The 24,584-nt window shown below is 44.3% G+C and overlaps 1 protein-coding gene across 2 annotated transcripts in view; it reads right to left on the bottom strand.

Annotated features, from left to right (window-relative positions):
* LOC129334356 (A-kinase anchor protein 2-like) overlaps nucleotides 1-22,579 on the bottom strand; it is a 132,150-nt gene extending 109,571 nt beyond the window's left edge. For both annotated transcript variants that reach the window (XM_054986423.1, XM_054986422.1), the window contains exon 1: nucleotides 22,480-22,579. The gene's annotated coding sequence lies outside the window, so the exon portion shown is untranslated. The remainder of the gene's footprint in view (nucleotides 1-22,479) is intronic.
* Between the last annotated feature and the right edge of the window lie 2,005 nt (nucleotides 22,580-24,584).

Raw genomic sequence — 24,584 nt, forward strand, 5'->3', positions numbered from 1 at the left:
CCTAAAGCTTATGCTACAATAAAGTTGGTTAGTCTTAAAGGTGCTATGGGACTCTTTTCAATTTTGCTACTGCAGACTAACAGGGCTAACTCCCCTGGATCTATGCGAAAAAGAGCAGGAGAAGGCATAATAATGACCTAGGGTTGCCAGCTCCAGGCTGGAAAATTCCTGGAGATTTTGGGGGTGCAGCCTGGAGAGGGCAGGGTTTGGGGAGAGAAAGGACCTCAGCATGGTATAATTCCATAGAGTCCACCCTCCAAAGCAGCCATTTTCTCCAGAGGAACTGATCTCTGTGGCCTGGAGACCAGTTGTAGTTTCGGGAGATCTCCAGCCATGACCTGGAGGCTGGCAATCAATCCCATTAAAGGAGGTTAAAGGAATTTTTAACAGGGTCTCTTTTAACCCTTCTTGTAGTGCAGAAGGGATACAAAGAGAAAATGAATGCTAGCTGGTTCTTGCAAGGACTTGTGGCATTATACGATGCATGTGCAGAACGGCAGCTGTTTCTCAAATCTGATGCAGAAGAGTAGGTTGTAAACAACAAAGACTAACAAAAACTTCCAAGCACCAAGGCATTCTGCATGTTATTCTCCCATGCGCAAGAGCAAACTATATTTGATACATTTTACCTGCTTTCTGACCCTTCTACATTGGGAGTTGGAGGCATTCTGGCATGAGTAAATTGAGGAATTTCCAGGTCAAAGAGAAGGCCTAAAGGTTAACTCTGAACAAAAGACAAAATGACAGCGGGTCCCCCACTCTGTAAAAATGACTGGATCAGTCGGTTAAATGGTACATGAAGGCAGCAGTGTTAAGGAGGGACATATGGTATTACTAGCAAGGAGCAAATGTCAGACTTAATGAGGGAAAGATAAAGCAAATGTCTATACAGTTGCAGAAGTTTTTCCACACAAAGAAGTGTATTTTGTGTCCCATTCAATCGTGTTAATGGTTTGAGGAATTCAGTAACATACCCATAAACCAAAAGCATAACATACAAAGTCTAGACTGATTACATGCAACTAATGAACAAATTATCTGTCTCTCCTAGACTCACAGCACATTTCTGCCAAGCAATTCATTTTTCATTGATGGAAAAAGTAGGGTTCGCTACAAAGGCCATAGGTCATGGTACACTGATGCCCCCAAATTAATCCCCAGTACCCCTATTCAAAAGGACTCGGGTGGCTGGGCTGGGAAAGATCTCTGCCTAAGATATGGAGAGCTGCTTGCAGTTGGCATAAACAGTTATGGCCTAGCTTGGACAGGAGTCTAAGGCAGCCTCATAAACCATCCAAACTCAATAACTTGCCAAGACCCAAATCACTTGTTAAATAATGTATACTTCTACTCTGACGGAAAAATTCCATGCAATTTCTGTGTGCAAATTTAACTGCATGAGACTCTAGGGATCCCAGGTTCCAAGGCTGGGGTGGGGGGGATACCACGCTCCCACCCACTGCCCCTGCTCCCACTCGCTTGCCCAGTGGGGAGGGGGAGAGGTGGGGAAACAGGCCTTCTGGTCACACTCCCAGGGCAGCACGACAATGTCACTCCTGGGAGTGACATCATTGTGCTGCCCCGGGAGCACTCCTGTACTCCTGGCCCTTACATGATGATGTGACTTCCCAGAAGTGATGTCATCACATCACCCTGGGAGTGCTTCGCATTCCAGCAAACACAGCAAGAAAGGTAATGCCGGGTCCCCCCCTGCCAGGAGGTTAACAGGACCTTACAACCCTATGGGGGACACGGACACGGACACGGACACGGACACGGACACGGACACGGACACACACACACTTTATTAACATTCCCCTCCTCACTTGGTTTCTCAGTTCTTAAAAGAATTCTCCTTATCTTCTTTTAAAATTCTTACCAAAGTGCAAGTAGCTTACATCTGCATTTAAAATCCAGATCCCCTTCCCCCTCAAGTGTACATATGAAATTTCATTCAGATAACTCCATTATTCAATGAAGTTGACTAGGTCAACCAAATGTGTTGTTCACTGGACCAACAAACAGCACATTTCCATAACACACTGTGAGCCTTTTTAAGGATCTTCTGAAGTTGTGTTGTTTGGAGGAAATAGAATCACCAGGCCCCCTTACCCTCCCAGTGTGGGGGGATGCAGCACTCACCTCTTGGATGTCCTTCTGGGATTGATGTCATCGCAGAGGCCCCAGAAATGCTCCTGGGTGTCACACTGAGTCAATTTAGGCCCCCAAATGGGGCAAATCGGCCCTGCGCAAAGCCCGAGAGCAGTCCCAGGGCCTGCACTATGTTGTTGTTGCACCGGGAGCGCACCCAGGGAGGCCTGTGCTCGCACCTTTTCCCCTGCTGGCCAAGTGAGTGGTGGCAGAGGGAGGAAGCTGGGAGCAGGGTATCTCCTGCCCTCACCAGGGGACTGGCAACCCTAGGAGTACCATATGCCATATATAACGTACTTCATTTACATCCTGTCTTTCTCCCCAATGGGGACCCAAAGCAGCTTACATATTTCTGCTCTCCTGTATTTTATCCTCACAAGAACCCCTGAAGTTGGTTACACTGAGAGCCAAGCTACAAGTGACGCCTGATACAGGTTGGACACTTGTCAGCTTCCCTCAAGTTTTGGTGGGAAATGTAGGCATCCTGGTCTTGCAGCTGTAATGGAGAGCCAAGCTGTAGAACCAGGATGCCTACATTTCCCATCAACACTTGAGGGAAGCTGACAAGTGTCCAACCTGTGTCAGGCGTCACTTGTAGCTTGGCTCTGAGAGTGTGTGACTGGCCCAAGCTTCCATAGCAGAGCAGGCATTTGAACCCGGGATTCACAGTTCCCAGCCCAACTCTACACCACCTTTAATAATGGAATAATACATGTTAAGTTTTCATTATTAAGATAAAAGGTCAACTTAAAACTTTTTAAATTCAACGAAGATGCTGTATAGCTATTGAATTAGATTTAATTCAGTTGTGCTACTCTGTGATAGCAAGCAATACTGAACTTTGGATTGTCTCCGTACACCTCTCCTCAACAGAGTATAATGAGACTTGCCTTTCTACTGCTTTCATCCAGTTTTGGATTGGATTTCCTTGCAACTTAAATAATTGTTGTAGCCTTCTAGATAAATCACTTGTCTCCAAAACAGTGATTTTTTTTTTTGAAAATATGGGAGCTTTGACCTCATGGTTCAGTGCTGCAGTGATGTATAATAACCTCTCCTGAAAGTTGCTTGTGTAAATAAAGTTCAGTCATTAAAAAAGTTGTTTCCTGCCATCATCATCTAAGACTGTGCAAGGAAATTCTCACATTTCCTCCAGTTCGGTTCCTCCCCTCCAACACCCAACATCAACAATGTTTCCTTAATTCTGCATCTGTGAAACGTCTTTTTGGATACCACACCCAGAACTGCGGAAGTGTTTGATTTGTGTGTGTCGCACACTCAAATCTGAACAAAATCATGCAACATTGTTTATTTTAAGCAGCAGGAATGGCTTGTTCAAAAAAGCATCTCTTTGCAGCTAGATTTCCCCTGTTACAGGCTGTGAGAATTAATTGTAGCCAGATGAGTGTTTTCTACTTTGAAAAGAAAAAAGAAAATCCCCTGCCTATAGCAGCTGCTGCTCTTAGAAGAGGTCAAAGTTTTCTTTTGAATTAACCAATTTGAACATAAAGGCTAGAGAAGTCTAAACGCTGCTTTTGATGTCAGCCAGTATAGCATGGAACATGCAAATGATACCCTTCATACTCAATGGGAGATCTTCCAAGCCATGTTTATAATATAATAGTTTGATTATGCAAAACAGTTACAGATAAATAACATAGCTGTTAATAGAGGCAAGTTCCTCAAGTGATAACCTGACAGCTATCCCAACAGATTCTATTAACTGGCACAAAGCAAACCCAGAAGAACAAACATGAACACTGTGATAAGTTATTTAAGAGTTAAGGAAAAGGAAGATATTGGTGGGTTAACTGAAGTAGTAGTATGGGATGGAGGAATCAGCACCAGATAGGATAAAACAGTGAGTCAATCATTCAAAGAAGAGATTTGTGAGGAAAACAGACTTCTGGGGGAGAACTTGGAAGCGTATCAATTGCACTAATATAAGGTGAGTCCTCTTAAATAGAGAGGTCCCTTTCATCCTGCCTCTCTAACCTGCTCTAGCTTCTAAAGGCAAATGTCTGTTTTTTATATAAGGTATCACAAACCTTAAGGATAAAATGCTATCCTTCCACAGTTAACAAAACTTCAATCTGGGTTTCCCCAAACTTGTTTTCATACAGGGTTTTATTGTTGTTGCGCTTTGTGTTAGGATATATTTAAATTTGTGGCAGAGTAGCAGAATTGCGCATTGGACATAATGAGAACACACTCCCAATGTTTAGTTCTATAAAATACTTTACTACATAAAAGGATAAAAAGGTTAAACTGGAATAAAACAAGAAATGGATAATGGCCACATTGTGGCTAGCTTGTGAACTAAACAGAGACTTGGTGGTGGTGGTGGAGAGTGCCCTCAAGTCAGAGTTGACTTATGGCGACCCCTGGTGGGGTTTTCATGGCAAGAGTCTATCAGAGGTGAGTTGCCTTTGCCTGCCTCTGCAACCCTGGTGTTTGTTGGAGGTCTCCCATCCAATTACTAACCAAGGCTGATCCTGCTTAGCTTCTGAGATCTGACAAGATCAGGCTCACCTGAGCTATCCAGGTCAGGAAACAGAGACTTCGAGTGAACTAAACAAAGAGCAATAAACTTCAGTATATCTCTCTAGTTAATTGCTCCCCTAATAAACTGGTTGCCCAACTGAGTATCCTACATTCACTTGGTTAAGCATAAAGACACCCATTCCCATGGCGGGAAATCTCAAATGACAGTTAAGTGGTTACATGCATATAAGTTTACTAAGTAAAACAAACAACAGTTTAACTCTTTCACGACTGAACGCAAACACGTGCTAATTCCCAACACTTTCTTGCTCTTTCGTATGGGCTCTTTAAACCCTCTTTGGCTTCTGAAAGCTATTTAAGGTTTAATATATCAAAAGAATGATATGCCCCCCCCTCCCAAATATCTGGATCAAAACAGGGTTTGGACAACCTGGATTAAAGTCCTGTTACTTGCAGGAGGGCAGCGTTTTATCCTTCTGCTGTGTTAAACCTTACAAAAGTCTTCTTCCCTTCAAAAGCCAAATCAGATGAAAGAGTCTGTATGAAAGTAGTCTAAGTATGTAGACAGAGGATTAAATGTTTTTAATAACACACCTCCATCATTATACGTTGCGACTTAGATGCCACATGTACCAGCCCAAGAGTGGTACCCCATGCAAACAACTAAACAACAGAAGTTGTGTCTAAAAAGAGTGATGGCTGTTAACAGCCTCAGCATTGTACGGAAAATACTAGTTTCCTACTACCCTAGGAAAGAACAGTTTACATGAAATGCACACAGTCTACACAAACAGCTACACAAACAGTGCAGAGTTACACCTTTAAGTCCATCAGCTCAGAAGGGTGCAGCTCTATTTAGGATGGCACCGGAAAGTTCCTTACTGCATAGGTGAATCCCACTTGAACCACCACCACCCTGCCAGCCGCCAAGTTTAGACAAACTCCTTTCCCACCTGGAAGGCCACATGTCTAAGCTGCAGAGCTACAACGGTCATTGCTGGTATGTTAGCCCTGCAATTCTTCCCTAGGAACTGTTACAGTTGTTTCCATCCACTGGCTGCTGCAACGGCTTCACCATCTCCAAACTCCATGCACAGCTTATGTTTTATGGCAAAACAACACTTCATAATTGTGTTGACTATAAAGGCTGTTTACTGTAGCCATATACAAAGTCTTATACATTATGGAGCCAGCTTATTTCTTTAGTTCATTTATACCCTGAATTTTTCCCTAGTAGGAGTTCTAAATCCTGATTTGGATAGTCCAGGAGAGTCTGATCTCATCAAATCTCAGAAGCTAAGCAGGGTCGGCCTTGGTTATTAATTGGATGGGAGACCTCCAAAGAAGACAGAAGTTACAGAGCCAGGTGATAGCAAACCACCTCTGTTAGTCTTTTGCCATGAAGTTTTTTTCCATCCTACAGTTATTCCATTGGCTACCCATCAGTTCAAGGTACTGGTTATTACATACAAAGCTCTTCACAGCATTGGCCCGTTATACATATGGGACCACCTCTCTCCCTATGTTCCTCCACAGCAACTTTGCTCATCTGAACAGGGTCTCCTGCAGGTGCCACCCTGCCCATGGATGAAATCAACAGCAGCTCGTACATGGGCTTTCTCTGTGGTGGCCCCTACCCTGAGGAGGTCTAGAGAGCCCCCACTCTCCCGGCTTTCCATAAATGATGCAAAACTGAATTATTCAAAAAGGCTTTTAACTCAGATAGGAGGGCTGTATTGTAGGGGGGGGGGGTCTCAGATGCTCCACTAATGAGTTAGGGACTATAGACTTCACCAGTATGTTGCCTTATATATTATCTGTTGCTTAATATATGTACTCCTACCTGTGCTTCATGTTGCCAAGTAGGCCCCCTCTCCTGCTTTAAAGCCTGCCATGAACTGTGTTAAAGTTTCCTGCGTTGTTGTTTTACTGCTACAACAAAGACTGCTTTGCACGTGTGTGTTCTGGTACACGTGTCCGTTTCCTGTCTGCTGTCTGATTACCCTGCTGCTGCAATAGACTGTGTAGTTCACTGACTCCATGTTTGGTTAATTGCACAAAGGACTCTTTTCCTGGGCAACCCTGCCCAGACCTATATCTGGATTTCCCAGTGTATGTTTGGACTTTATTACAAGTGTGCCCCGTGCCTGCATTGCCATCTGCCACGGACCGTGCCTGTTCCCTGCTTTGGACTGTGTTTTACGTGCTGTTCCCCCCGCCTCCATGGAAGCCTGCCTCATATGGGCCCAAGCCGCTGCTAGCAGCCGGGCGCCTGCCGGGGAAACCTCCAGCGAGCCTGGCTAGGCGCTCCCTGGTCAGTTCCCGCCTGGAGACTCCCGCAGGCCAGTCGCCGAGCTTGCCCTCGCTACCGGGCAGCCTGCTATCCAGCCCCAGCTATGCCCAGCCGGTATCCATGTTCTCAGGCAGCCAGAAGACCCTGGGAAGAAGACTGCTTTGAGAAGCCATTTCGGCGAAGCGGGCACACCACGTCCGCAGTGAGAGTACCTCGCCCCGCTCTGCATATCCTAGGAGCCGCCCAGGAGAAGGAACTAAGTGCCGACCATCCCAAGCACTTAGAGAATGCATCTCAAAGAAACCTCCGCATTCCAGAAGCTGATGACATCAGGACAAGCCCTGTCCGCTGGAACATCCTTTCAGCCCACTTGGATTTCCCCCTCCCTCTTTTGTCCCCTCTTCCTGAGGTGTCACTTATCACAATCTGATTACTAAAGTGGCCCATCCTAGCCATTCAGTAACCCATTAGAACCTTTGTTTTAATCTGTGAGAACCACCAAGTACAGCACCAGCCCCAGGGTACATTTTGGGGTATTTAAGCTGGTCTCCCAGACCACTCGGTGCTTAGGCCATTCCTATCCAGACCCCCCCCTTGCTGTCCGTGGCTTAGGCCATTCCTATCCAGAATTCCTTGCTGTCCGTCTGTGGTCCCAGTGCTGGCATTGGGCCACCCTCGCTGCTGTGTCTCTGCTTCGCTCCAGGATTGTGAGTATTTCCCTTATCATCGTTGGGAACCTGCTAATGCGAGAGTCTCTATATTTCCTACTCTGTATTTCCTAGATCTTGTGTGTTCTTTGTATGCTTGTGCAAGTTTAGGCTTACGCCACACTAAATACACGTGTTTGGAACTTATTTGTAGTCTGCCTCTTTTTCACTTGAGTGTCTGGGATCGGGACCTCCGTAGACATAGGTTAAGATCCGCGCTAATTTTAAATTACAGACTGCTATAGCTAATTTCCCCCTTATAATAAAAAGCAGTTCTGGTAACATTCATGTTGTCTAATGTCAGTCCTAGAATTGATTATGTTCTGTTCCAGCATTTCTTCAATTCTGTATTGGATCCTTGATCATGCTATGTCTTTGTAAACTTGTATTTATTTACCCTATGGCATTGTTTATGGAAGTGTCCTTAACACTGTATGGAAATGTCCTTGATACTGATTGTACTAATCTCATGCTATGAAATTTGCCTTTAGTCTCAGTGAGAAAAGTGAACTATATAAACGAGATAAATAAAATAAAAATAAAAGTCAGCCAGGGATCACTGTAAGTGAGCTATGATTTGAGAGCACCCTCCACCACTACCAGGGGACCTAAAGCAGCTTACGTTGTCCTGCTGTCCCCCATTTTATCCTAACAACAATTCTTTGAGGTAGTTGAGGCTGGGAGTGTGTGACTTCCATGGCAGAGTGGGGATTCCATGGCAGAGTGGGGATTCAAACCTGGGTCTCCAAGATTGTAGTCCAATACTTTATCCACTGCACCACACTTATGAAACAGAAATCCACTACCTTCCTAGAAAGATGGAAAAGGTGAGGAAAATTATCCTCTAATAGCTTTTAGAATTCTGGATGGGGAGATCTTGGAACAGAGAGCAGAACCACAAGTGACGCCTGACACAGGTTGGACACTTGCCAGCTTCCCTCAAGTTCTGATGGGAAATGTAGGCAGCTTGGCGGAATGTTGGACAAGTGACAGTTGAAAAGTCCATTGGACAGCAGTCAGAGAGCCAAGCTGCGAGACCAGGATGCCTACATTTCCCATCAAAACTTGAGGGAAGCAGACAAGTGTCCAATCTGTGCCTTTTGTCACTTGTGGTTCTGCTCTGAGGTAGAGAATTTTGAAATCATATTCCCCTCCCTCTCAAAATTTTGTGCAGACCTCCAGCTTGCCATGACTTAGAGACAAAAAAAAGTCCTAGTAGGAATATACTGAAATGAGGAAACATATTGTGAAACATTATTTTACAACTGGAATGGTTAGCTGCTGTTCCTGGAAGGGTTCAGTGAGTTGGTGATCTCGTCCAACACTACTCGTACAGTTATTAAACTAACAAATGTTTGTCTATCTTGTGTGTACCCATCTGAATCTTTGGGATTTGTGAGCACAGGGACTGGGAATTTCATGTATATTGAGGGGAAGCCTGAGGAGAGCAAAGTTTGGGAAGGAAAGGGACCTCTATGGGGTATAGTGCCATAGAGTCGACCAGCCATTTTCTTCAGGGGAACTGACCTCTGCAGTCTGGGGATTTGTTGTCATTCCAGGAGATCACTCGGCTCCACTCAGAGGTTGGCAACTCTATGTCCTTGCATCTTCATCAACTAATTCATTCATCCAGATAATGATAATAATAAAAGGTAAAGCTAAAGGTAGTCCCCTGTGCAAGCACCAAGTCATTACTGACCCATGGGGAGACATCACAACACGATGTTTTCTTGGCATACCTTTTGTTATGGGGTGGTTTGCCATTGCCTTCCCCAGTCATCTACACTTTACCCCCAGGAAACTGGGTACTCTAATAATAACATTTGATTTATATACCGCCCTTCAGGACAACTTAATGCCCACTCAGAGCGGTTTACAAAGTATGTTATTATTATCCCCACAATAATCACTCTGTGAGGTGGGTGGGGCTGAGAGAGCTTTGAGAGGGCTGCGATTGACCCAGGGTCACCCAGCTGGCTTCAAGGGAAGGAGTGGGGAATCAAACCCGGTTCTCCAGATTAAAGTCCCGTGCTCTTAACCACTACACCAAGCTGGTTCTCACACCAAACTGGCTCCCCACTCCTTTCCTTAGTGGCTTACAACATGAGTTCTCTTCACCTTCATTTTATCCTTGCAACAACCAATCTGCGAGGCAGGTTAAGTTGAGAGTGTGTGACTGATGCATGGTTACTAAAGAAATTTCTATGGCAGAAAGGAGATTTGAATCCGGGACTCTCAGTTCCCAACACACTACACTAATACAGATGCTTTGATTGTCATTATCTTTGTGACCTATTCTCAGTAATCTTAGCCCTTTAGTTAAGCAGTATGGAACCCAGGTGAGTTAATGAGTTATGATCACTCTCGCCCTTATTTGGTAACAGGAAGTTGTGAAATATTGTATATTGTTGGGATAGAAATATTGTATATATTGTTGGGATAGAAAGTATGGCTGCCAATTTTGCCACAAAGGCTTCCAGGGCCGGGGCCTCTCTCACTGTCACATCCATGCTCAGTCCTTTCTTTCTTTTACAAATGAAAGGTTCCATTGAACAATGGGATTAAAAACCTCTTCGATTTATCTTTCTTTACATAGATAAGCAGCTTCTTTGGAGCAGAAGGTGAACAGTGCACTAACCAGATGGAGTTAGAGGGATTACTAATCGTAAAAGTGAAAATGCATTCTTGCATCCCAGAATACTGCTTTTGCCTAAAACTAACATCTTAAAAGAAAGCAACCCCCCCCCCCAAATAATCTGCTTTATAGAAAGGCTTATGATGAGTAACAACATTTGACATGGTTAATATAGGAAAAGACACTTGGAAAGTATTCTGAATTATGCTGAAAAATTGGATGGATTTGATTTTAGATTTGGATATAACCGCGGAACTTTAGAAGCCATTAAAATCATACCTAACCCTACTAAGATGCAAGCATCCAGGGCTTTTTTTCTGGGAAAAGAGGTGGTGGAACTCAGTGGTGGAACTCAGGACTGCACAATGACATCACTTTGGGTCAGCTGGAACAAGGGGAGAGTTTTTTAAAGTTTGAATTGCCCTTGGCGAAAATGGTCACATGGCTGGTGGCCCCGCCCCCTGATCTCCAAACAGAGGGGAGTTGAGATTGTCCTCGAGCGGCGCAGAGGGCAATCTCAACTCCCCTCTGTCTGGAGATCAGGGGGCGGGGCCATCGGCCATGTGACCATTTTCAAGAGGTGCCAGAACTCCGTTCTACCATGTTCCCGCTGAAAAAAAGCCCTGCAAGTGTCTGAGATTCTAACATAAAAAGCATAGTAATTATGGTACACGTATGTTGTAGAATAAAGACTCATATTTAAAATAAGAGTATTTTTAAATGGCTTCTTAAACTGGTATGAAAGGTGGAAAGAGAAGAAGTTGGAGCATTAAAATTATTAGCAGTTACTAGAAATGCCCAGCTAAAGTTTTTTTAAGGGTGTTGTTCGATGAAACAATATTTAATTGCCACTGGACCATGAAATAAGTAACCAAATGCTCTAAAATTAACAGTAGCATGTGTTCTAGTTCAACTGGCTGCTCAGTAATATAAAAATCCCCAACCACTCAGCTGTGACTACTTCTAAAAAACAAACAAACTTCTGGCAAGACTTGTAACCTTAGGAGGTTCATACTGAAAGCACAAAGTGATATCCCATGGACAAGTGAGACCTCTCCATTCCCTCTTCCCTCCCCCACTTTCAACAATATTAGATTACAGTTTAGCAACAGAAAGGGTGGAGGAGGAAATGCCTCTACATTCTCACCTTCCAAAAGAAGCTTTTCAAAAGCTCGACAACTGCAGAACACATATTTACTACTGTTAATAGGAATCACAACAATTTCACCACCGCCGCCTACGTTCAAGTTCTGAGCTTGGCTTCTAGGGAAGGTTTTGATTAACTGAGATATACCTTATTGCAAACAATAAAGGAACAGTAAATTCAAAGAATAATTCAGAGTTACAGAAATCAATATGTAGCTGGTTTGATTTTTAAAAACGAGAATTATATAGTCTTGCAAGAGAAAAAAACGTATTTATTTAGAAGTGCTTACGTCACTGTCCAAGGTGTCTTACAAAATAAAAATAACAAAACATTAAAAGATATTGATTGGAATATGGCTAAAATTCCATATATAATGCCCCCATTATAATGCCCCTATTCCAGATGAAAGTATGTCCCAGATTTTTTTTTAAAGATCAAAAGAAAACTTCCACTGGGAAATTTGGGACATTTAGGACGTTGAAGCTGCTCTTTTAGGGCTATGAACAATTGCCTTTCTACACTTTGAGACTGTCTCGTGATATTTTATGTGACAGCCAAACATCCCACTATCGTGTTTAACTACTTGAAAACTTGGATGCAAACAGAGATCCCCAGGTCTGTATGCAACATCCCAATTTATTCATGATTCACAACTTATACCCACACTCCTTGCAAGTACCCAGTGATGTGAATGTGGGAGCTCTTGCGTTTAGAAAATCCACATATGTGCCTCTGCTCTGCAGGCAAATGTAAACATTACCTGTATGGCATGGAGTTCTAACACGTGAGAGCATCAGTCACAAATGAAATCAGCCAGACTTAAAGCATAAGCATTAAAAGAAGAACTACTGAGAAAATCAGCCCATTTCCCTTGAGTCAGGACCTGACAATTATAAGAACTGCTAATGTTCAGCATTAAAGTTTACCCATGAAAACAGCTCAGTGTCACACTGTGATATGCCTGGTGCTTTGTGGCAAATGTAGGACTGTGACAAGCATCACACATGTAGTGCTGTAAGAACATGACTAGATTAATGATGGATATGGCAATAAAAGAGAGCGTAGCCTGTAATTCCCAGTACAGTGTCGGATATTTGGCTGGAGGGGGAAATGTTAGCTAAGCAAATGCCTCAATCCAGACCTGTTTAATGCTTCTCCCATCACTGTTGGGAAATGCAACTTATTCTGGCTGGTTTCATCCAAATGAAACTTATAGAAAACCCCGTGAAAACAATAAAGATGTTCAGATGTAAATATTGTCCAAGGGTCAGCTAGTACTTGAGCAGTTTCCCTTACGTCTGAGTATACTCAAGTGTAAAGAAACAATAACATGGAAATTGGCCATATGGTTGGGGTAGCGTGAGACTGTTGTTGTTGTTCCAATTAAACATAAAAGCAAGCTTGGCATTTAATGCAAGACAAGGAAGTTATCGGAGTTGTCAAGCAGATCTAAAAATCCCCATTTGTCTATGAAGTTTGTTTCCTAATGAAGCGGTTGGTGCTGTTTTGTTTTTATACATCAAAAAAAAAAAGAAAAGAAATTGTTTGAGACATTTCCATAACTATTGCCTGTAAAAACAAGCACATTTTACCCCTAGTGTGAGATTAAATTGTATTATGAAGATCGCAGAAAGCAAAACAATTTTGTTCTGGTTATATTTACAGGTGGACTGCTTACTGGTTTCATTTGTACAATGTGAGAAAAAGTGAAATCACTGGAAATGGTGCCAGCCAACATATAAAAGCAAAAACACTTCCCTCACACTGTTTAGAGCTTGAACAAAAATTGCTCATTTTGTGACTGAAAATGAGCTAATTGGCTGGGTGGTAGAATCCTCCATCTGCAAATCTGTATTTCTTTTTTTAAAAAATCAATATATCTTTATTTAAAAAAAATTATAACTCAAATCTGTATTTCTGAGAGAATGTTGAAAAGGAATAAAAATCACAGCATGAATGACGATAGAAGGGATAGTTGCAGATATTGCATACGCAAGTTACTAAGGCATGTCAGTTTTCAGCGAAGCTTACCCCAAACAAGGTACAGGCACAGGTTACCAATACAATGCTGGACTTTCGGTTTATATACAGACCCTTAATACTGAGACACTTCAGGAGGAATAAATCTGGAATGAATTAATCCATTCCCTGGATAAGAATTCACACCGATTTCCTGAAGAGTTTGAATTAACTTTTGATATTGGAATATATTTAGATACAATTGCCTCCACCAATGTGACCATGCCTAGAGAATTTAAGGATCACTTCTGGTATTGCAAACCATGGCAATCCTAATACTATGGCTGGTTTCACATGTCTTACCGGCCGCACAAAATCGCACAAAATTCCCAGAACGATGGCGTCTTCCTGCCATGATTTCCTGTCATGACTCGGGTGCCACAAATCGGAATCATGATAGGAAATTGCACCCGGTTTTGTGTGAACGGTAAGACGTGTGAAAACTGTCTATGTTTGAGACATATTTGTCCATACCTTGATTGATACTCAAGGGAGTGAAAAAACAAAAACAAATTAAAGAGCTGGAGGGGAGGAATGATTTAGGGATTATGCAGCACAGTAGTTAAGGGAACTATGTGAACCACAACCACCCAAGTTCAAATATTACCTAAGCCATGAACTCAGGTGGCTGACCTCAGACAACCCACTGTTTCTAGCCTCTGCCTCTCCCATCTCTAGCAAAGGGATAATGTGTACTGGCTTACTTTACAAGGTTGTCATAAGAACTGCTGATACATACACATGAACAGACACTATGGCATTATATAAAAGCTAAAATATTTTTATATCATTTGATTTTTGCAGATAGTATTAATCTTCTCTTTTAAAAAAGTGTCAAAGACATCTAAACAGTATACTATAAAAATAAGACAGTATCTATATACATGCATACACTGAAAAAGACAACTGCCTCATTTCTATGAGTGATGAGAAATTCCAGGGACCAGCGCTTATCTAAGTTGGCTCCCTTGGAACAGAGAGAGCTGAAGACATGGTTTCTATGTTCTATTTGTTTTATCTATTAATTATGGACCTGCATTTATACCTGTACAGGTGAAGAACTCCTAGAGGGCAAAGGGTGCTACTCTACATCAACCCCCCAGAGACCCTGTACCCACCATTTGTTTCTGCTCACTCTTCACAAGTGGCTGCCCTGCTTCTCTCTTGACTCTTCTTTCCACACTCAACCACCTTTATGCCCCTCTTCACCAAGATGGGAAGCCTACCTCCTTCGCACGGGATGGCCACTTGGCTAAAGCAACAAAGGCCCATCCCAATGGAACTTGGCCAGAACCATGAAGGGAAATTAACTACTTTTGTTTTATGTACTTATTCTTGATAGTAGCCTAATACTGCCAATGAATATAAAATAGGAGCACCATGTAAAGAAGCAGAAAAATAAACACCATTAAAAAAATTATACCCTATAAACATACCCTGAGCAGCAGTTAGAATACAACCACCACAATGCAAACATATGTAACTTAAATAGAAACATCTTCACCTAGCACTGAACTGACAGCAAGGATGGTACCAGGTGAGCTTCCCAAGGAAGACTGTAACAGTCATGATGCCACCATCAATAAGACCCAGCTCCAAGTTACCATTCACCACCGTTCACCTCAAGGACCACCTATCCAACCACTACTGTACTTGTTGGAGACCCTGCTTCAGATGTCCCCCCCTCCAAGGTTCAACAGCTGGCATTCTAAGAACAGACATTCTCAGCTACAGTACAGAAATTATGGAATTGCCTCCCCAAGGAGATTTCTTTGTCCCCCGCTATCACGGTCTTCTGCCAGTGGGAGAAGACTTTTCTGTTTTGCTTGGCATTCCTTTTGTGACCCTCGTTCCCAGGGAGGGGCTGTGGCTTGGTGGGGGAGCCTCTGCTTTAGATGTGAAAGCCTATGTATTTCTATTATGATGAATTGTTTTTATTGCATTTCTATTATGATGAATTGTTTTTATTGCTTTTTATGCGCACACACACACTTTAAAATTTGTTTTAATTTTTTGGCTATTCACCGCCTTGAGGACCCTGATCTGGGTGGAGAGTAGGCATAAATAAAAAATGATAGGAACACCCAGAGCAAGGCCTCTGAAGGTCATCTTGAAGACTGGGCAGTACCATCTGAGTTATGTCTACAGGAAATGGAACCTATGGAAATTCCACTGAATTCCATGCACCACATAGTACCTTCTAATCCAGGAACTGCCAACTCATCGATCACAAGCTATTGGCTCCAGTCCTTGCTGGCTACATCAGCTGTTCAAAGCTGATGGGGCGAAAGAGCTCATGTGGCCCAGAACATGGCACACTTGATGGGGCCAGAGTGCCTGTGCGGTCTTAGGCCATTTCCACACATGATGAATAATGCACTTTCAATGTACTTTAGCAATCCTTTGGAAGTGGGTTTTTTGTTTCACACATGAAAACCCAGTTCCAAATGATCGCTAAAGAGCATTAAACGTGCATTATCCAATGTGTGTGGAAGCAGCCTTAGTTTCCCGCTGTTGTTTCCTAGGGTCTTCTCATGAGAGAAGAGACAAAGCATGCCCAGCTTGCTTGCTGAAACATACAATGGCTGCGAAGAGGGTGAAAGAGAATACCTGAAGCTACTTTATACCGAATCAGACCATTGGTCTACTGATGCCCCACTAGATCAGCGGGGGGCACAGGAGCATGTAGAGGGAGAGGAGTGGCACAGAGGGGATCCACCACCAACCACTTTCAGGAAGTAGCTTTGGAGTCAACACCCTCCACAAGAAGCAGGGTTTTTTTTCAGCAGGAGCGCGGGGGAACGGAGTTCCGGAACCTCTTGAAAATGGTCACATGGCTGGTGGCCCCGCCCCCTGATCTCCAGACAGAGGGGAGTTGAGATTGCCCTCCATGCTGCCAAGCGGCGCGGAGGGCAATCTCAACTCCCCTCTGTCTGGAGATCAGGGGGCGGGGCCACCAGCCATGTGACCATTTTCTTCTAGGGCAATCCACTGAGTTCCACCACCTCTTTTCCCAGAAAAAAAGCCCTGACAAGAAGTAACTCTTGCCACCAAAAAGGTTGACTCCCTCTGCTTATCCTCTAATCTGTCTTGCACCCTTTACCCATAGCTGGTTGGATCTTCTCAGATCTCTTGACTTTCATCCCTCAGTTGTGAATGCTTTGCCACTCGCAAATGCTACTGTGGAACAGTGAAGCAGCTGCTCCAATTCACAGCTACATAATGAAGTTGCTGAGGTCCCCCGTCACACAGAAAAAGCAACCCATTCCTACTATTAATACCTACCCATGTTTTAAAGGATCAACGTACATGCTGAGCTAATGAACCTGGGCAAGTTACCTGTGCTATTTAAAGGAACATGTAAATATAGTTAATCTACTTAACACCTCACCTAGACAGTCAAAACAATAATCAGGCAGGTGTCTTAAACCCAGCAGGAAACACAACAGTTATCTTTTCTTGACCAATGATAAGAGTGGCTCATAACATGGGTGGTAAAAACATCCTCTGCTATCCGGCTCTTCTCCCAAACAAGTTGAAAAGGCTTGCACCCAGCCTGAAGATCAAATTGGTGCTATGCTATCATTCGACAGAAATGTGGGCCACTTGGGCAGTTATATCCAAGGCTTTCAATGAATGTTTGCACTGATGAATAGAAACATACAACATCATAAAACAGGGAAATGTAAATTATGGGAATACAACTGGCATGCTAAACTTGGAACTACCACGAGCTTCTCCACAGTAGATGAAAATCTATCTGCTGGGGATGAGGGAGCCTCAACTCTGTCCAAGAATCCCCAGCAGCTGTGGCAATGACCAGTCCCTTAAAAAGCTACAACCCAGTTCACAGCTGAGCACAAGCATCTCCACAGATGCTGAAGCCGTGCCCTCCTGCACCAGTTGTGTTGGCTGCTTCCCTCCTTCCCTCCTCCTTGCAAAAGCAAGAAAGTCACAACTGGCCATGCATGAGTTGAAGCGCTGCCTTTAAAAGTGTTGGGGAAGGGCAGGGGGGAGGGCAAAGAAGAGTGGCTGGTTTCCTGCTCTAGGCTGCACAGGAGAGGAGCCAGGGAAGAAAGAGAGTAAGCCAGTGCAGACAGATCAGCAGGGCAAGGATGCAGCCTGTGACATTAGCCTATGAATTCTGAGAATGATGTATGTGCACACTGTGGTCATTTCACATATAACAACAACGTTCGATTTATATACTGCCCTTCAGGATGACTTAACACCCACTCAGAGTGGTTTACACAGTATGTTATCATTATGTTATCACAACAACAATCACCCTGTGAGGTGGGTGGGGCTGAGAGAGCTCCTAGAAGCTGTGACCGACCCAAGGTCACCCAGCTGGCTACAAGTGGAGTGGAGAATCAAACCAGGTTCATCAGATTAGAGTACTGCGCTCTTAACCACTACAACAAACATGTACATTGCATTTGCATATTTGTGAAATGACTATAAAAATGCATGTACAGAATTCTAGCAATCATAGGCCAGACTTTCATCCACTGGGAAGAAGTTCACAGCAGTTCTAAACATTGCAAGACAACAAACACAGATATGCACTTTGACATAAAATATGCAGCCAACTTTGGTTCTCTAACTAACGCACCCGTATAATAGACGTTTTTAAATATGCATGTGTTTTCATTCATACACATACAAATAATTTGTAAAACAGACCATAGCCTTTGACAGAGGATCAGTTCTGGAACCCACATCAAAACTATATTTTGTTCCTGTATATGCTGTATATTAGGAAATACTAATAACTTTCTAGTCTATGACAGACAGTGTTCCTGTTGATTCTAACACTGACATGATGAATGTAGATGTTGCAATCTTTTCACTAGAGGATGCAGGGAAAGTCCTAGGGAAAGGGGACTCCCAACTTTTTTCACAATAACTTCAAAACCTACTTCCATATTTTTTTTGTTCTGTTTGGTGTTCTGCTTTTCTCCTAAGAAAGCAGCTCTCATCTCATGCCTGGATCACCAACTGAACAGTTTAGTTGTACTTGGATTCTTACCTTTCTGGGTCCGTTGCTAGAAGAGGGTTTCCTTCCCTTATAACAGAGGCAATAGAAGACAGTATGTTCTTTCTATTTATTATTTCCCTTATGATTAGAATGACTTTGCTCACTTAGAATAACAATGGAGAATCCCCTCGGATCTCTGGATCTCTCGCCCACGTTGTTCTGATCATGAGAAATGAGCTGGGAGGAGGGCACACAGGGAGAATTTTCAGACGTTGTCTTTGGCTTTTCCTGCTCCCTTGGAGCTGTGCAGCACGTGGGTGGCCCATTCCTAGATTTATTAGTAGCCCTTCCTTATTAGTAGCCCTTCCTCATACAAGAGACTCTTCTGCCAGTCTAAGATCCTCTTGTACTAGGAAAGGTCCTTTGCACCAGAAAAAGAGCCAGCACCAATGGAACAGAATTGCACGATCCAACACAATACCTATTAGCTTTACTGCCTAAATTACCTCTAATGGCTGCAAAAATAAACTTTTGCTCTAAAATAGAAATGTTCCTTACTGCCAAACCAGGGGTATGGACAAATTTGGGAACTTTTCACTGTGAAGGAGACAATGCATCAACTTAAAATAGCCAGCAATATGGTGGAAATATGAACCTTCATTAGAACTTCTGTAGATGCCTATTAAAGAGAGACAGCACCGGGTCTACTTATTGATTACATGCAATGGAAATTAATTTTGTACAAGAAAGCTTTAAGTAATCTGTAGTATATAATTGGCTGCTACAGACGTAAGTTTAAAGAAAGAGCTTTAAAATGTAAAGCTAAAGAAATGGTCCAAGCATGGACTTACGCACGTTGAATGTTAAGCATCTTAAATGCACCAGCACTGATACGTGCGCTGACTTAATCATTCTGCACTAGAAATATATACATCGACTTATACTGCATCCTCACCCACCAAAACTGATGGTGGTTGAACTGGGAATGGTCAAGCAACAAAACAAATGCTTTGGTAGGGTGAGTAGGATGGATGTAGGATTTCCAGGACTGTAGCATTAATAAAGCAAACTTGGGAAAGTAAAATAAATCCCTATCAGACCTAAGAAGTCTCTACAAAACAGCCACCAGGTATGAATACTGATTCTCATGCCCAGCTCTGAAACTGTGCTAGCAAAGCTGAAATGCTAACCATGGTTCAGAGAGCACTCTTCATAAACACTTTTGCTATCTGTTCTGTGGAACATCCACTTTCCTAGTATATATTTTAGAATTACTATTTCTATCACTTATCTCTATACTAAAATATATAAATTGCTTCACATCGCTCTCATTTAGGAATAGTTCGTTTTACTGAGCTCAAAGATTTTTTCTTCAGTCACACTCCCCCTCCCAAAAGACCATATTCATTTCTGTTAATATAAATTGTTAGGAAAATACAGCTGCACGTATTTGTTACTCCTTTTGAGAGCTCTGGTATTCATTTCAAAGGAGAGAAAGTCAAGTGCACACTTCGATCTATCTACTTGAAATAAATCAGGTTAAAAAGTTGGCTGGCCTTTCTTACCACAGTGATTAAAAGACAGCTACACACAAGGAAGACCCTGATTCAACCTCTATCTAGACACAAGACCCTGGTTCAACCTCTATCTAGACACAAGACCCTGGTTCAACCTCTATCTAGACACAAGGCCCTGGTTCAACCTCTATCTAGACACAAGGCCCTGGTTCAACCTCTATCTAGACACAAGGCCCTGGTTCAACCTCTATCATGTATTCATTAGGAGATCTTAGACAACCACTGCCTTTCAGTTACCCCCCCCCCCCATATCTCACTATCTTCAGCAGGAGGACAATAAGATGACCTACTCTGTAAAGCTGTTGTAAGGACTAATGAGAAATAAAGTACAGTAAAGTGCTAAGAACAAGTGAAAGATCTACATAAACGCACATTACAGGGCACTGCAGAGACTTACGAGAGGCAATTGGTCTACAGGACTTTGGAGTTTAAAAGTTTTCAGTGGTCTTATCCAACCTCTACAACTTTAGGTTCAAAACCGGACACTGAAAGCTGTTAATATTTTAAAAGAATTCCTGGTGCTAATAAAGGCACTATCTGGTTTGAATTCCCAGGTGGTGTTCAATGCACATAACTACACCCTGATAATCTCATTATAGCCTAAAGATATGTTTCAAGAAGAGGTCTCTGAGATGGGGAAACAGGTACAGACACTTTCTCCACTGCTATGTCCGTAGTCGAAATTATTCCTCAAGGGGTTTTCTGTTCTTCCATTCTGTGGACCTTCAAAAGCATACTTCAGAGGAGGGAAAGCCACAGGCAAGGGCTGGCAGCTGAGCTGGATCAGGGAAGCGCTCCCTTCCTCCTGCTGCTTCCATCAATTGCTGCCTCCTGAAACAACTTTCCAGTCTGCAAAAGGGCTAATGACATGCACGCATATGTAACTTGGCCCATAATCAGACGCCTTTTCAGGATATCAAAACAAAAGAGAAACAAAATTAAAAGAGACCTGCTTAATCAACAATGCTATGCACTGGGAATATATGAAGGAAAAAAAACGGGGCTCACTTGTCACCAGAAACTCAAGAAGCAAACAGGAACTAGCGGTGACGTTCAGAAGGGACAAGCTATGGAACTGCCGCATAAAGAAAAGCTAAGGGATAGGAGTTCTCTAGACTCCAGTGGGCAAACTCCAATATACTCTTCCCTTTGCAATACTAGGTTTTTAAAAAGATAATTAGTCAGGGATTGGAGAAGTCCCCTCTGACTGTGCTAGCAATCACTCTTATGCCTAGCATTCAATTGAGAGGACCTAATTTAGTCCTTCCCTCTATGCTCGTCTCTTCATTTCTTCACAGCAGGCACCGAGATGAGTTAACGTCCTGTTCCTTTTTATCCTCAATTCATTTGAGCTTCTTTCACTGTTCTTCATCATTCCCAGGCTGGTGAACACCAACCTGTCCCAACTTTCAGTGCACATCCCACATTTAACAATTCATAGCTCCCAATGATGGTCTCCAACAGAAGGCTGGATGTTCTCAAGCAAAAGGCTCCCGCACAAAATTTATGCAGTGAGGTTCACTCCAATGCTTTCCTCTCAACCCGCCCTACTTCCAGCACCCCCTCCCCCAATTACCTCACCTTACTTCTCTAGCCACCATATCTAACCACGAACGGCAGAGGAATGCGGCCTTTTCATCCCTCCACACACATCTGATGGAGGGAAGTGGGAGTGGGACACAGTTGCAAAGTCTGAACAAACTTGCTCATCACCTAACCCAGGCAATATCCCCATCCTCCGCTGTTGTCTTGCATTGGCTGGAAAACACCCTGTTTGGGCATTCCTTCAGCCCATTTATCACTACTAGCATGCGCCACTGGCACTCCATTCGGTTACCATGTTTGCCCCTGTCTTCCTTAAGGGGCATTTCCCATCACCTGCTGCCCGGTCCTTTTAACAGGAGCTGCCAGGGGTTGAAGCTGGGACCTTCTTCATGCCGAGCAGGTGCTCTGCCCCGGGCTACGGCCTCACCCAGAAACCTACCCCTTATCTGCAGCCGAAGCAGCGTCTCGAATTAACCAGGGGGAAGGAGAAAAGAGGAGGCGCACCCACGTCCGGCGCCTTTCCGCTTAAGAGGCTCATATGGGACGGCAGGGATATTCCTGCGCGGCGCCCGCGGCAAGGTCATTCGCACGGGAGAACGCGGCGCCCTCGAGACGCACACCCGCTTCCCCGCAAAGGGCTCTGCGCTTTCGGAGCGGCCGTGATTGAATCCTTAACGGTCGCTTTCGGGACTGGGTTTCTACGAGGGCAGTCGGAAAAACAGCCCTGTGGCCTTTCCAAGACGGCGCCCCTTCCCCTCTCTAAGCCCGGCAGCCCGCGCTCCCCCTCAGCCCGGAGACTCCGCGGCGGCGGCCGCGCAATTCCCCTCCCGCGCCCCGGACTGCAGCCCTCCCGCGCGCCTCCGCAGCCCGAGAAAGGCTCCCGCGCACGAGAGAGGGAGAGAGAGAGACGCGGCGCTACCTCAGCCTCGCCGCCCCGGCTCCTTCCTTCGGCGGCCGCCTGTCGGGTTCAGCCCGGCTGCGCCAACGCAGAGCTCCTCGCCCGCCGCTTCTCCCGCTCCGGCTCGGCTCCCTGCCGCTTCCAAGTCCGGGAAAGACTTCGGGGAAGTGTTGCGGCAGCAGAGCCGCCCCCCCTTCTCCCTCCCCGCCGAGCAGGGGTGTGACTGAGGCAAAGGCACGGCGGGCGCTCGAAGCCGGCCAGGAAGCCTGCCGCCGCCGCCTCGCCTCTCCTCCGAGGCGCGCTCGCGTCTCTGCCGCTGAAGAAGGAAGAAAGGAGCGCAGCGGAGCCCGCCGCGCGTGGCTGTGCGTTGAGGGGCGAAGCGAGCCGGAGGGAAGGAGGGAGGGCGGGGAACCGGCGAGCAGCCTGCTCAGGTTACCTCAGCGCACCCGTCCCCGGCTCAGGCGCGCCGAGCGGCCGCGCTCCTTTCCCCCTCCCGCCATTGTTGCGAGGGGGCGGCTGCGCTCCGGCCGCCCCTGCGCGCCGGAATGGGCCTGGTTTTTCCTTTGGAAATCCCGGTTATGATGAGGGGGATACCCTGTGGATACATTCCTAGGAGTTACGAATCACTTTCGTTCCTCGAGGGGCTTCTTTCTTTCAGTATCCAGAAACGGACAGAATGCGCATGAACAGTAAAGCGCCTCGAAGTGCAGGGCTTTTTTCTGGGAAAAGAGGCGGTGGAACTCCGGCAGACCGCACAATGACATCACTTTGGGTCAGCTGGAACAAGGGGTTTTTTTTTTATAAAAAAGTTTAAATTACCCTCAGTGGAAATGGTCACATGGCCAGCGGCCCTGCCCCCTGATCTCCAGATACAGGGGAGTTTAGATTGCCCTCAACATCTTAACTCCCCTCTGTCTGGAGATCAGGGGGCGGGGCCACTGGCCATGTGACCATTTTCTAGAGGTGCAGAACTCTGTTCCACTGTTCCAACTGAAAAAAAGCCCTGAGGAAGTGTATACCTTACCATTTCTCCCATTAGGGATGCTCAGACTATTTTGATCTGGGATCTTATACCCTGTGTTGCAGTTTTGACATTTCCAATAGATTACTCCACTAACCCTTGCAACAACTCTGTATGAGAGAATGTTCCGAGGCTAGTAGCACCTTAGAGTGCCAAGACTTCCAGGGTATAAGCTTTCAAAACTCCCTACATAGGATATCTGACGAAGGAACTTCTGATTCCCAAAGCTTCTACCTTGTTGGTCTTTAAGGTGCTACTGGACTCGAATCTTGTTCTTCTACTGCTGACTGACACAGCTACCCACCTGAAACAACCCTGTACTGTAAACCATATGTTGATACTAGTTTGATGCTGAGGGATAAGCTGTGTGTGTACCTAATGCTGACTATGGCACTTAAAACTAAGGTAAAGGCCGAACTAAGGACTTTCCATGCACAAAGTCTTAGTCAAATCACTCACCATGCCAGCTCTGGTTATCCTTTTTAACCCTAACTCACCAACCATAAACATCATAGCTTCAAATTCCAGTGATGTAGTTATGTTAGTCTGTTGTGGCAAAAACAAAAACAAACAAACTCTGAAGATTAACAGATTTATTGATGGATAAGCGTTCCATCAGCTCACTTTGTCTGGTTCTGAAATGGACTCTCTCACTCTCACAGAATAAACATACTGCAGACAGAAAAGGAAAAAAAGCAGTGGTGTTAAAATGCCAAGCAGCACAGAAGGTATAGTTTTATTACATCTCTCTGCAATACTAAGAGTATACAAGGTAAACCCAGGGGAGTTAGGTAGACATGTTAGTTCACAGAACAATCCAAAAACAAAAAGTTGTATTGCTTTTGTTAGAAACAACCTAAATACCATAAAGCATTCAAGTTCTCCAGAACTTCTCAGCCTAGATGTTAATAAAACACATTCCTACTATTCTTCAACCAAAAAATGACTACAGTAAATGTAGCGGGAGCTTGTTCACATAGTAAACAGCTCTTCCAAGTCATTGCCTCTGCTTCAATGCAGTACTTAAATGTACATAGTCGGCGTTGATTTAGTGCCATAACCCACCCACCAGACCATACTAAAAAAAAAAATATCCTGAGAATTC

The sequence above is a fragment of the Eublepharis macularius genome, chromosome 8, assembly GCF_028583425.1.
Source record: "Eublepharis macularius isolate TG4126 chromosome 8, MPM_Emac_v1.0, whole genome shotgun sequence".
NCBI lineage: Eukaryota > Metazoa > Chordata > Lepidosauria > Squamata > Eublepharidae > Eublepharis > Eublepharis macularius.